The sequence below is a fragment of the Drosophila elegans genome, unplaced genomic scaffold, assembly GCF_018152505.1.
Source record: "Drosophila elegans isolate 14027-0461.03 unplaced genomic scaffold, ASM1815250v1 contig_93, whole genome shotgun sequence".
Lineage (NCBI taxonomy): Eukaryota > Metazoa > Arthropoda > Insecta > Diptera > Drosophilidae > Drosophila > Drosophila elegans.
The window spans coordinates 35,793-46,150 of record NW_024546174.1 but is presented as its reverse complement, the minus strand read 5'-3'; the positions used below and the strand labels follow the sequence as shown (position 1 = coordinate 46,150).

At 41.4% G+C, this 10,358-nt stretch overlaps 1 non-coding gene across 1 annotated transcript; it reads right to left on the bottom strand.

Annotated features, from left to right (window-relative positions):
* Positions 1-6,044: 6,044 nt before the first annotated feature.
* Positions 6,045-10,018, bottom strand: LOC121467926. Its single transcript, XR_005977950.1, has one exon. It is a non-coding gene; the product is annotated as a large subunit ribosomal RNA (ribosomal RNA).
* Between the last annotated feature and the right edge of the window lie 340 nt (positions 10,019-10,358).

The following is a 10,358-nucleotide window of genomic DNA, read 5'->3' as shown; positions in this document are numbered from 1 at the left end:
TATGAATGTTATTTATTATAGGAATTCACAAAATCATATTAATATTATATGTTCTGAGAAATACCCATATATTTTGTTGCTTTACTATAAGCAATCCATTGTATGGATATTCTCAATTTACCCAAATGAATATAGATATATTTTTTTAATATTAAATATATTAAATTTCATTTCATTTCATTTCATTCCATTCCATTCCATTTCATTTCATTTCATTTCATATTCATTTCATTTATTAATTCGAAACTTTTAGTAAATCTTGTTACTTTGACAATTTTTTATCAGCGTCACTAAGTAGATGACGATTCCATTTGGCAACCATAAGGGACTTGTAGTTTTTAGACTCAAATTTTTCATATGGAACATTTTTTTTTGTATATTTGTATATATTTATAATATAAATAAGACTCTTTTAATTTGAGATTTGTTTATATGCGTCACTAAGTAAGATGACGATTCATTTGGCTACCAAAAATGACTTGTATTAATAATTCTTTCTTCTTATTTAATATGCATAGATATCATTTCATTTGCCTTTAATAAGAGACATTAGTTTTGCTATCAAGCAAGACTTATTATATTTTGACAATTTATATCTGCGTCACTAAATAGATGACGATTCATTTGGCTACTGTATGTGACTTATAGTCCTAAGATATATAATATCTAAGCTCTTACCTGGAACTTCAGCACTCGGCATTTGTTTTCACATTCGCGTCACTATTAAGATGACGATGCATTTGGCTACCATAAGTGACTTGTAGTTTTTAGGCTCGTATTTTTCATATTAAAAGTCTTTTTAATATGTATGCAATTTTTCGTTTTAGTTTTTTTTCAAATTGTATATATATATTTAAAATAAATATATATACCGTTTAATTTGCCGCCTTTAATAAAGGGACTTGTAGTAAGACTCTTTTAATTTGACATTTTATTATATGCGTCACTAAGTAAATGACGATTCATTTGGCTACCAAAAAGACTTGTAGTAAGACTCTTTTAATTTGACATTTTATTATATGCGTCACTAAGTAGATGACGATTCATTTGGCTACCAAAAAAGACTTGTGTAGTTTTTAGATTCATATTTTTCATATTAAAATATGTTTATTTATATGGCTTTATAATTCTTTCTTCTTTAATATGCATAGATATCATTTCATTTGCCTTTAATAAGAGACATAAGTTTTGCTATCAAGCAAGACTTATTATATTTTGACAATTTATATCTGCGTCACTAAATAGATGACGATAGAACATTAGGCTACTGTATGTGACTTATACTCTTAAGATATATAATATCACACATTCGCGTCACTATTAAGATTTTTTTTTTTTTTTTTTTTTTCATAATCATATTATTTATTTAAAATCTGTCCAAATTAGACAATAATTAAATTTTAGGGATAATACATTCACATTTTACAATAGATAAATTTCATATAGTATCAAATAACAAATAACAGAGGGAATTAACTGCAGATCCTAGTCCAGTACGAGGTCCAACGGGTGGGTTCTCCGGAGTCTTCTTCTAATTTGGCTGTTGTCCAGGATGTCGATGGCAAGGACGTTGGGATGGTTGTACAGCCTATTTACGTATTTTTGGCTGAACTTTTTTATTTCCTCCGTGACCCAAGGGACGCCAAGTACCTCGTGAATGGTCTGGTTGTCGTGGAACGGGTGGGCACCCGAGACCATCCGCAGAGCCTTGTTCTGTACCCTTTGGATTGCCTTACGGTTTGTCGTACTGGCAGTACCCCACAACTGGATGCCGTAAGTCCAGATTGGCTTGATGATGGTCTTGTAAACAAGGAGCTTAAAATTTACTCTTAGCTTAGATCGCCTCCCAATCAGCCACTGATACTGACGCAATCTATCCACCACCAGTTTCCTTTTGCGCAGAATATGGGCGCGCCATGTCAGCCGCCTGTCGAGTGTCATACCCAAGTACTTTGGTGTAGGGTCATCGGGGATGGCCTCCCCATTGAGGCTAACAGGCGGGCAGTTCCCGGGTCGTAGCGCGAACGTAGTCTGTGTGGATTTCTCGGCGTTCACAGTGATGTTCCACCTACGTAGCCAGGGCTCGAGGGCATTTAACTGCCTCTGCAGAATACTCGAGGCTTCCTGAGGGAGATCTGCAGTGGCGAGGAAGGCAGTATCGTCCGCGTAGGTGGCGACAATGAGACCATTTGGAACTGTGATGGGTAGGTCCGCCGTGAAAATCGTATAAAGCACAGGCCCCAATACGCTGCCTTGAGGTACCCCGGCTTTGATGTCCTTAGTGGTCGACCTAGTCTCGCCGCATCTAACGTAAAAGGTCCTGCCCTCAAGGTACGAGCGGACGAAGGCGTAGTGGGAGTGTGGTAGAATACTCTTGATTTTCTGCAGCAGCCCAGGGTGCCAGACGCGGTCAAAAGCCAGCTTAACATCCAGCAGAACAGCACAGCAGTATTTCCTTTCCTCAAACGCTTTAAGGATGGCTCGAACCAGACGATGGCACTGTTCCGGTGTGGAGTGGGAACGCCTGAAGCCAAACTGATGATCCGGGATCAGTTCAGCCTCATCCAGAACTGGCAACACTCTACGCAAAAATACTCTTTCAAGTATTTTGGAGAGTATCGCCAGCAAACTGATCGGACGATATGATGCAAGGTTTGCTTCAGGCTTACCGGGTTTGTGGATCATGATTACCTCTGCTGTTTTCCATGGGGTTGGAAAATGACCCAGTTGGAAGCATCTGTTGAAGGTGTTGGCCAGCATTTGAAAGCAAGGAGCTGGAAGGAGCTTGATAGCAAGCGCTTCAATGCCATCAGCGCCAGGCGATTTGTTTGTTTTTAGCTCTTTCACCTCCAGTTCGATCTCTTCAGCGGTTACATGGTCCAACGTGGTTCTACTGCTGTCATCATTGATGCTGCTGGCAAGGACACGATCAGTTTCAGCGATGTCAAGCTCACTGCACCTTATATTTGGCGTGAAAGTCGAACGCAGGTGCTCAGCAAACGCCTCGGCTTGATCCAATTCGGTGCGACACCAGTCTCCATTAGCACGTTTGACAGGAGCAGCCCGTCGTGTTGGCCGCTTTATGTGTCTAGTGACTCGCCAGAGATTATGCTGCGGATCGCCAGGTTCGACGTTGGCCAGGAATTCCTCAAACGCGCTCTGCCTGAGCCTGAGTAGATCTTCCTTTAGCTGCTTAGCGGCTCTATTAAAGGCGCACTTATCCCTCGGGTTTCTGGACAGAAACCAGACTCTTCGTAGCCGCCTCTTTTCTGCAACCAGTGCAGCAACATCAGGAGACCAGAGATGCAGATCCTTAGTGGGAGGTTTAGGTGTGGTGGGGATTCTCGGCGATGCATGTGTAGCAGCGTTGCACATCTGCTGCGTCAGCTCTATGATGGCAGCATCAATATGCTCGGTGGTAGTGAGCTCTTGAAGAGGGTCGATGTTCTCCGTCATCCATGCTTTATAGGCAGCCGGACACGTACTCTTTCTAATCATTCTGGTCCGCGAACCTTTCCTGATTGCCGGAAGATTTAGTCGCAGTTCAACTGCGCTGTGATCAGAAAAGAGGTCCGCATTAGAAGAGCACGAGACTTTGGAGCGATCAAAGCCTTTGGAGAGGGCAATATCCAAGATGTCTGGGAGCTTCGATGCGTCAGTAGGCCAATAAGTGGGCTCACCAGTACTGTGGCAATCTATGCCGTTTCGCTGCATGCATCGAAGCAGGCCACGACCTTTAGGGTTGTTAATCCGAGATCCCCACCATTGGTGTTTTGCGTTAAAGTCACCTCCAATTAAAAATCTGTTACCCAAACTACTCAGCAGTAGTTCGAATTGTTCTTCGGACACCCTGTGTCTGGGAGGGAGGTACGCTGCAGCAATGGTTAGATCTCCCAGAGGGCTGGGGAGGTTTATTTTGGCGCACTGAACCCAGTCTTCTTGCAGGGTAGCCAGCTCATTGAATTTTATCCCTGATTTTATCAATATAGCCGCTCCGCCGCGTGCACTGCCGTTGGGATGGTCAGCGTGAACAAGGTCGTAGCCGTGAAGCCTGAAGTAGGATCTGCTGGTAAAATGGGTTTCGGATATGAGGAGTATGTCTATGTTATTGGTGTGGACAAAATGTTCCACCTCTGGCCTGCTACTTATCAGGCCGTTCGCGTTCCAAAGAACTATTCGCAGGCCTATTTGCAGACCTTGGCAAGGATGGAGGTGAACATCTCCGTCATTTGCTTGAATATCCGGTCCATCATCTTTTCCAACAGACCTTCCATACGTGACATCATAGCTGCCATCATGTAGTCTTGGGTGGCTTCAGGTGGAGCTTGCTGCTGGGGCTTCTCGGGGGCTACAGAATTCCTTGCCACGTTGGCAAAGCTGATAGAGGGGTCAACCATGCGAGATTTGGCGGGTTGTTGGGCCCTAGGGGCTGGCTGCCTAGGAGCTTGCAGACTTTTGGCCTTCTTATACGCAGGGCAGCCTTTGTAGGATGCAGGATGTGGGCCTTGGCAGTGCAGGCAGTACGCTGGTTCGCTACCGATCTTAGTGCAGTCCGTCGAGGAGTGACCGGCTCCGCATTTAACACATCTCTCCTCTAGATGGCAGTACCTCTGAGTGTGCCCGAACCCCTGACAGCGATAGCACTGGGGCACATCATTAAATTTTATTGGGGGCTCTATGGTCACCACTGAGCTGCAGAGACGCTTAACCTGGTAGGCCTCTTTGTTGTTGTTAGCCGGCTCGAGATTTACAAAGAAAATGTTAAGTGGCTTCTTGGTGACTTTTTGGGTGAGGTTGTACAGATCTCTCACCTTGTGCCCTTGGCTTTGAAGTCCTGCTTTGATGTCATCTAGCTCGGTGGAGTAGTGGAGGCCTTTAATGACAATGCGGTAGGCGCGTTCATCACGGGGCTGGAACGTGTGGTATCGCTTGTTGTTCTCATTGAGGAATTCCTTCAGGGCGGAGTAACTTGCCTTATCCTGAGTCATGACTCTGACATTGTTATTCCTGGTCGCCTTGTATGTGACCTCAACGTTATTGCCGAGGACGGTAGCAATTGATTTGGTCAGGGCTTTGAAGTTGGTCACATCAGGTATAAATATCGGGGGTGGTCTGATTACCTTGGGCTCGTCGACTCGCTTTTTGATTGTGGATTTCATTACCTTGTCCAGTTCCATCTTCAGCTCCTCGTCTGTGGGCGTATATTCCTCGTTGTCCTCTACCTCTTCATCATCGTCATCAGAAGAAAGTGCTGCAAACCTGTTACTGTACAGGGCCGCCCTTGCTGCTTTGCTGGTGCTTGGTCCCTCAGGCAAGACCGATGCTGCGAGTTGAGTAGTTTTCCGTACAGGTTTGCGCTTAATTTCCCCAGATTCGAGAGATCCAGAGGAGTCCGAGTCGTCTCCTGAAGAGTTCTTCTTCTTCCTCTTGTTGTTGTTGTTGCCTGTCTTGCTTGACAGCCTGTCACTAGGCGCAGCTTGCCAATCCATGGCAAGGGTGAGGAGAGCGGGGGAGGGGGGGGGGAACGAGTAAGCTGCCTGTAAGGCAAGCTTAAACTGTTTGCGCTTGGCTGTGTTGTTGTTGTTGGTTAAACAGTAGCACGAAAAGATAACACGCACAGGCGCTTGCGTGTGAGTGTGTGTATGTGTACCGGTGCTTATGCACCTGCACGCAAAAGTTCACGCTGTGGCTTGATCACGCGATAGCAGTGGCCAATCACAGCGCAGCTGGCTGACACCGTAACGGTTGTTGTATCGGATGTTATGATGTTGTTGACGATTTGTCTTGTTTGCTTTGTTCGCGTGTTCGCGTTCGCGGCGGTCCGTAGGCACGTCTGTACTCAACGAGAGTTCGATCGCGACTGACTATTAAGATGACGATGCATTTGGCTACCTGTTTAATTAGGTTATATCTAATCCATATCATATTTAACCTCCTCCTCCTAATAAAATATATAAATAATATATAACAACAAAAACTATCAAACATATATGATGATAATTTAAATTGATTATGTTATATATTATATATATATATATTTATTATCGAATCATCAAGCAAAGGATAAGCTTCAGTGGATCGCAGTATGGCAGCTGCTCAACCACTTACAACACCTTGCCTGTTACAAAAGTCGTTTACAATTGATTCTAGGCTTTGTCATTGTATTAAATAATGTTTTTATATGTAACTAGCGCGGCATCAGGTGATCGAAGATCCTCCCAATTTACTATGTTACAAATTACATTGGCATCACATCCATTGTCGTTCATAAAATAAATTATAAACTTTAAATGGTTTAGAAAGCCATACAATGCAAATTGCCCCTTATTTATCATTGCAGTCCAGCACGGATACGACCTTAGAGGCGTTCAGGCATAATCCAACGGACGTAGCGTCATACCACTGTTCGCTCGAACAAGTATTGTGCCATTGGTCCGTACCTGCGGTTCCTCTCGTACTACGCAGGAATGCTGTCGCAACAACGTTTTGTCATTAGTAGGGTAAAACTAACCTGTCTCACGACGGTCTAAACCCAGCTCACGTTCCCTTGCATGGGTGAACAATCCAACGCTTGGTGAATTTTGCTTCACAATGATAGGAAGAGCCGACATCGAAGGATCAAAAAGCGACGTCGCTATGAACGCTTGGCCGCCACAAGCCAGTTATCCCTATGGTAACTTTTCTGACACCTCTTGTTAAAAACTCTTTAAACCAAAAGGATCGATAGGCCGAGCTTTTGCTGTCCCTGTGTGTACTGAACACCGAGATCAAGTCAGCATTTGCCCTTTTGCTCTATGTGTGGTTTCTGTCCGCACTGAGCTGGCCTTGGGACACCTCCGTTATTATTTGAGAGATGTACCGCCCCAGTCAAACTCCCTACCTGGCAATGTCCTTGAATTGGATCATACCTGAGTAATTGGAGTTATACCAAATTTTCAAATCAAAAATACATAAATGCACTCCTTTTATTAAAGAATTTGTTTGCGATTATATAACAAACTCGTGATACTTTGATCAAGAAGCTTGCATCAAAACCCAATACCATAAGATATAATAAATATATCCGTATAATGGCTAGGAAATGATACACGTTCCATTTAATCAAGTAAGTAAGGAAACAATAAGAGTAGTGGTATTTCATTGGCGATACCAAACCGAGGTCTAATATCTCCCACTTATTCTACACCTCTTATGTCTCCTTACACTGCCAGATTAGAGTCAAGCTCAAAAGGGTCTTCTTTCCCCGCTAATTATTCCAAGCCCGTTCCCTTGGCTGTGGTTTCGCTAGATAGTAGATAGGGACAGTAGGAATCTCGTTAATCCATTCATGCGCGTCACTAATTAGATGACGAGGCATTTGGCTACCTTAAGAGAGTCATAGTTACTCCCGCCGTTGACCCGCGCTTACTTGAATTTCTTCACTTTGACATTCAGAGCACTGGGCAGAAATCACATTGTGTCAACACCCGCTAGGGCCATCACAATGCTTTGTTTTAATTAGACAGTCGGATTCCCCAAGTCCGTGCCAGTTCTGAATTGATTGTTAATTGATAATCGTTATAATTAATAAGAACTAATTGGTTTGACCCAATTAGTATTCTTAAAAATTTTAGCAAGAAAGTTCCACAATTGGCTACGTAACTAAACTATCCGGGGAACAAGTAACTTCCATAAATGAAAGAAACTCTATTTACCCAGAACGAGCACATAAACCATGTTATTGTTTCCCAATCAAGCCCGACTATCTCAATCTTCAGAGCCAATCCTTATCCCGAAGTTACGGATCTAATTTGCCGACTTCCCTTACCTACATTATTCTATCGACTAGAGACTCTTCACCTTGGAGACCAGCTGCGGATATTGGTACGGCCTGTTGAGAAGTTTGCGTGTCCCCACCATAAATTTTCAAGGTCCGAGGAGAAAATATCGACACAACAGTATATGTCATGCTCTTCTAGCCCATCTACCATATCTCTCTGCGAAAGACTTCCATGGTAGTACGGCTATAAAACAGAAAAGAAAACTCTTCCGATATCTCTCGACGGCTTCTTTATGGTCGTTCCTGTTGCCAGGATGAGCACGAGGCCCATATTTAATAACAAACGGATACTCAACAGGTTACGGAATTGGAACCGTATTCCCTTTCGTTCAAAATTATTCAAGTATATTATTTTTGCCTTTTATTATTATTTGTGTTTCTTAATAGTTTGCTTTTTGTTTTACTTGAAAATTTTCGGCTTTCGCCTTGAACTTAGGACCGACTAACTCGTGATCAACCACTGTTCACACGAAACCCTTCTCCACTTCAGTCCTCCAAGGTCTCATTCGATTATTTGCTACTACCACCAAGATCTGTACCAATGGCAGCTCCATGCAGGCTTACGCCAAACACTTCTACGCATACCATTGTACCTTCCTACTCACTAAAGTTTCAAAATTTATATTACAAGTAATATAAATCATCTACTTTAGCGGTAATGTATAGGTATACAACTTAAGCGCCATCCATTTTAAGGGCTAGTTGCTTCGGCAGGTGAGTTGTTACACACTCCTTAGCGGATTTCGACTTCCATGATCACCGTCCTGCTGTTTTAAGCAACCAACGCCTTTCATGGTATCTGCATGAGTTGTTAATTTGGGCACCGTAACATTACGTTTGGTTCATCCCACAGCGCCAGTTCTGCTTACCAAAAGTGGCCCACTGGGCACATTATATCATAACCTTAAACTTCATATCAAGAAAGTTAAGGTTCTTACCCATTTAAAGTTTGAGAATAGGTTAAGATCGTTTCGACCCTAAGGCCTCTAATCATTCGCTTTACCAGATAAGATTATTTTATATAACATTAAAATGCACCAGCTATCCTGAGGGAAACTTCGGAAGGAACCAGCTACTAGATGGTTCGATTGGTCTTTCGCCCCTATACTCAATTCTGACAATCGATTTGCACGTCAGAACTGTTTCGGTCTTCCATCAGGGTTTCCCCTGACTTCAACCTGATCAAGTATAGTTCACCATCTTTCGGGTCACAGCATATATGCTCAAGGTACGTTCCAGTTAGAGGCATAAATAATATAAATATCATTATACATAACTATATAGAACGCCCCGGGATTGTGTTAATTAGCTATAAATAGTTAAAAAACTAATCCCATTATTAGTCAAGTTAATTACGCTATTAGGTTTATATCCCAATAACTTGCACATATGTTAGACTCCTTGGTCCGTGTTTCAAGACGGGTCCCGAAGGTATCCTGAATCTTTCGCATTGTTAATCATACAAGTGCTTATAATAAACACAAAAATCAATGATAATTATGCCATTATATAATTCCGAAAAATTAACGCACTGTATTCATATAAATCTATCAACACTTTATCAAATTAATGACATTTAATCTGTGTTAAAACGCAAGCATTTTAATTGGATTAAACTATAAGCCATATTTTATGATAAATTTTGTATGTTAATAGATTACAATGTCCTTATATGGAAAAAATGCACACTATTATCATAATATTGTTTAAATATTACAATTTTAATGATGAATTTTCCATAATGGATATTCAGGTTCATCGGGCTTAACCTCTAAGCAGTTTCACGTACTGTTTAACTCTCTATTCAGAGTTCTTTTCAACTTTCCCTCACGGTACTTGTTTACTATCGGTCTCATGGTTATATTTAGTTTTAGATGGAGTTTACCACCCACTTAGTGCTGCACTATCAAGCAACACGACTCTTTGGAAACATCATCTAGTAATCATTAACGTTATACGGGCCTGGCACCCTCTATGGGTAAATGGCCTCATTTAAGAAGGACTTAAATCGTTAATTTCTCATACTAGAATATTGACGCTCCATACACTGCATCTCACATTTGCCATATAGACAAAGTGACTTAGTGCTGAACTGATTTCTTTTCGCTCGCCGCTACTAAGAAAATCCTTGTTAGTTTCTTTTCCTCCCCTAATTAATATGCTTAAATTCAGGGGGTAGTCCCATATGAGTTGAGGTTGTATATAACTTTTTATTAATTAATTCTTTAAATATAATGAGAAAACATTTTATAAATTCGATAATTATAAAGAACCAACGAAGAGCAATAACATTTCCAATAGCTTTCGAATTTCTAATCATTAATAAGAGACAATTCTAGATGAAAAATATTTCAACATTTTTTATGCTAGACATTTCTCAGTATCATTTGATTGAAAACGAAAATATTTTTCTTCGTTTATCACATCCATTGTGAGTTAATGTTTTTCATATATTTTTTAATATTATGAATAATAAATAATTATCCAATAATATACCATGTGCTTATAAATTTTATTTAAAAATTTTATAAACAACTTA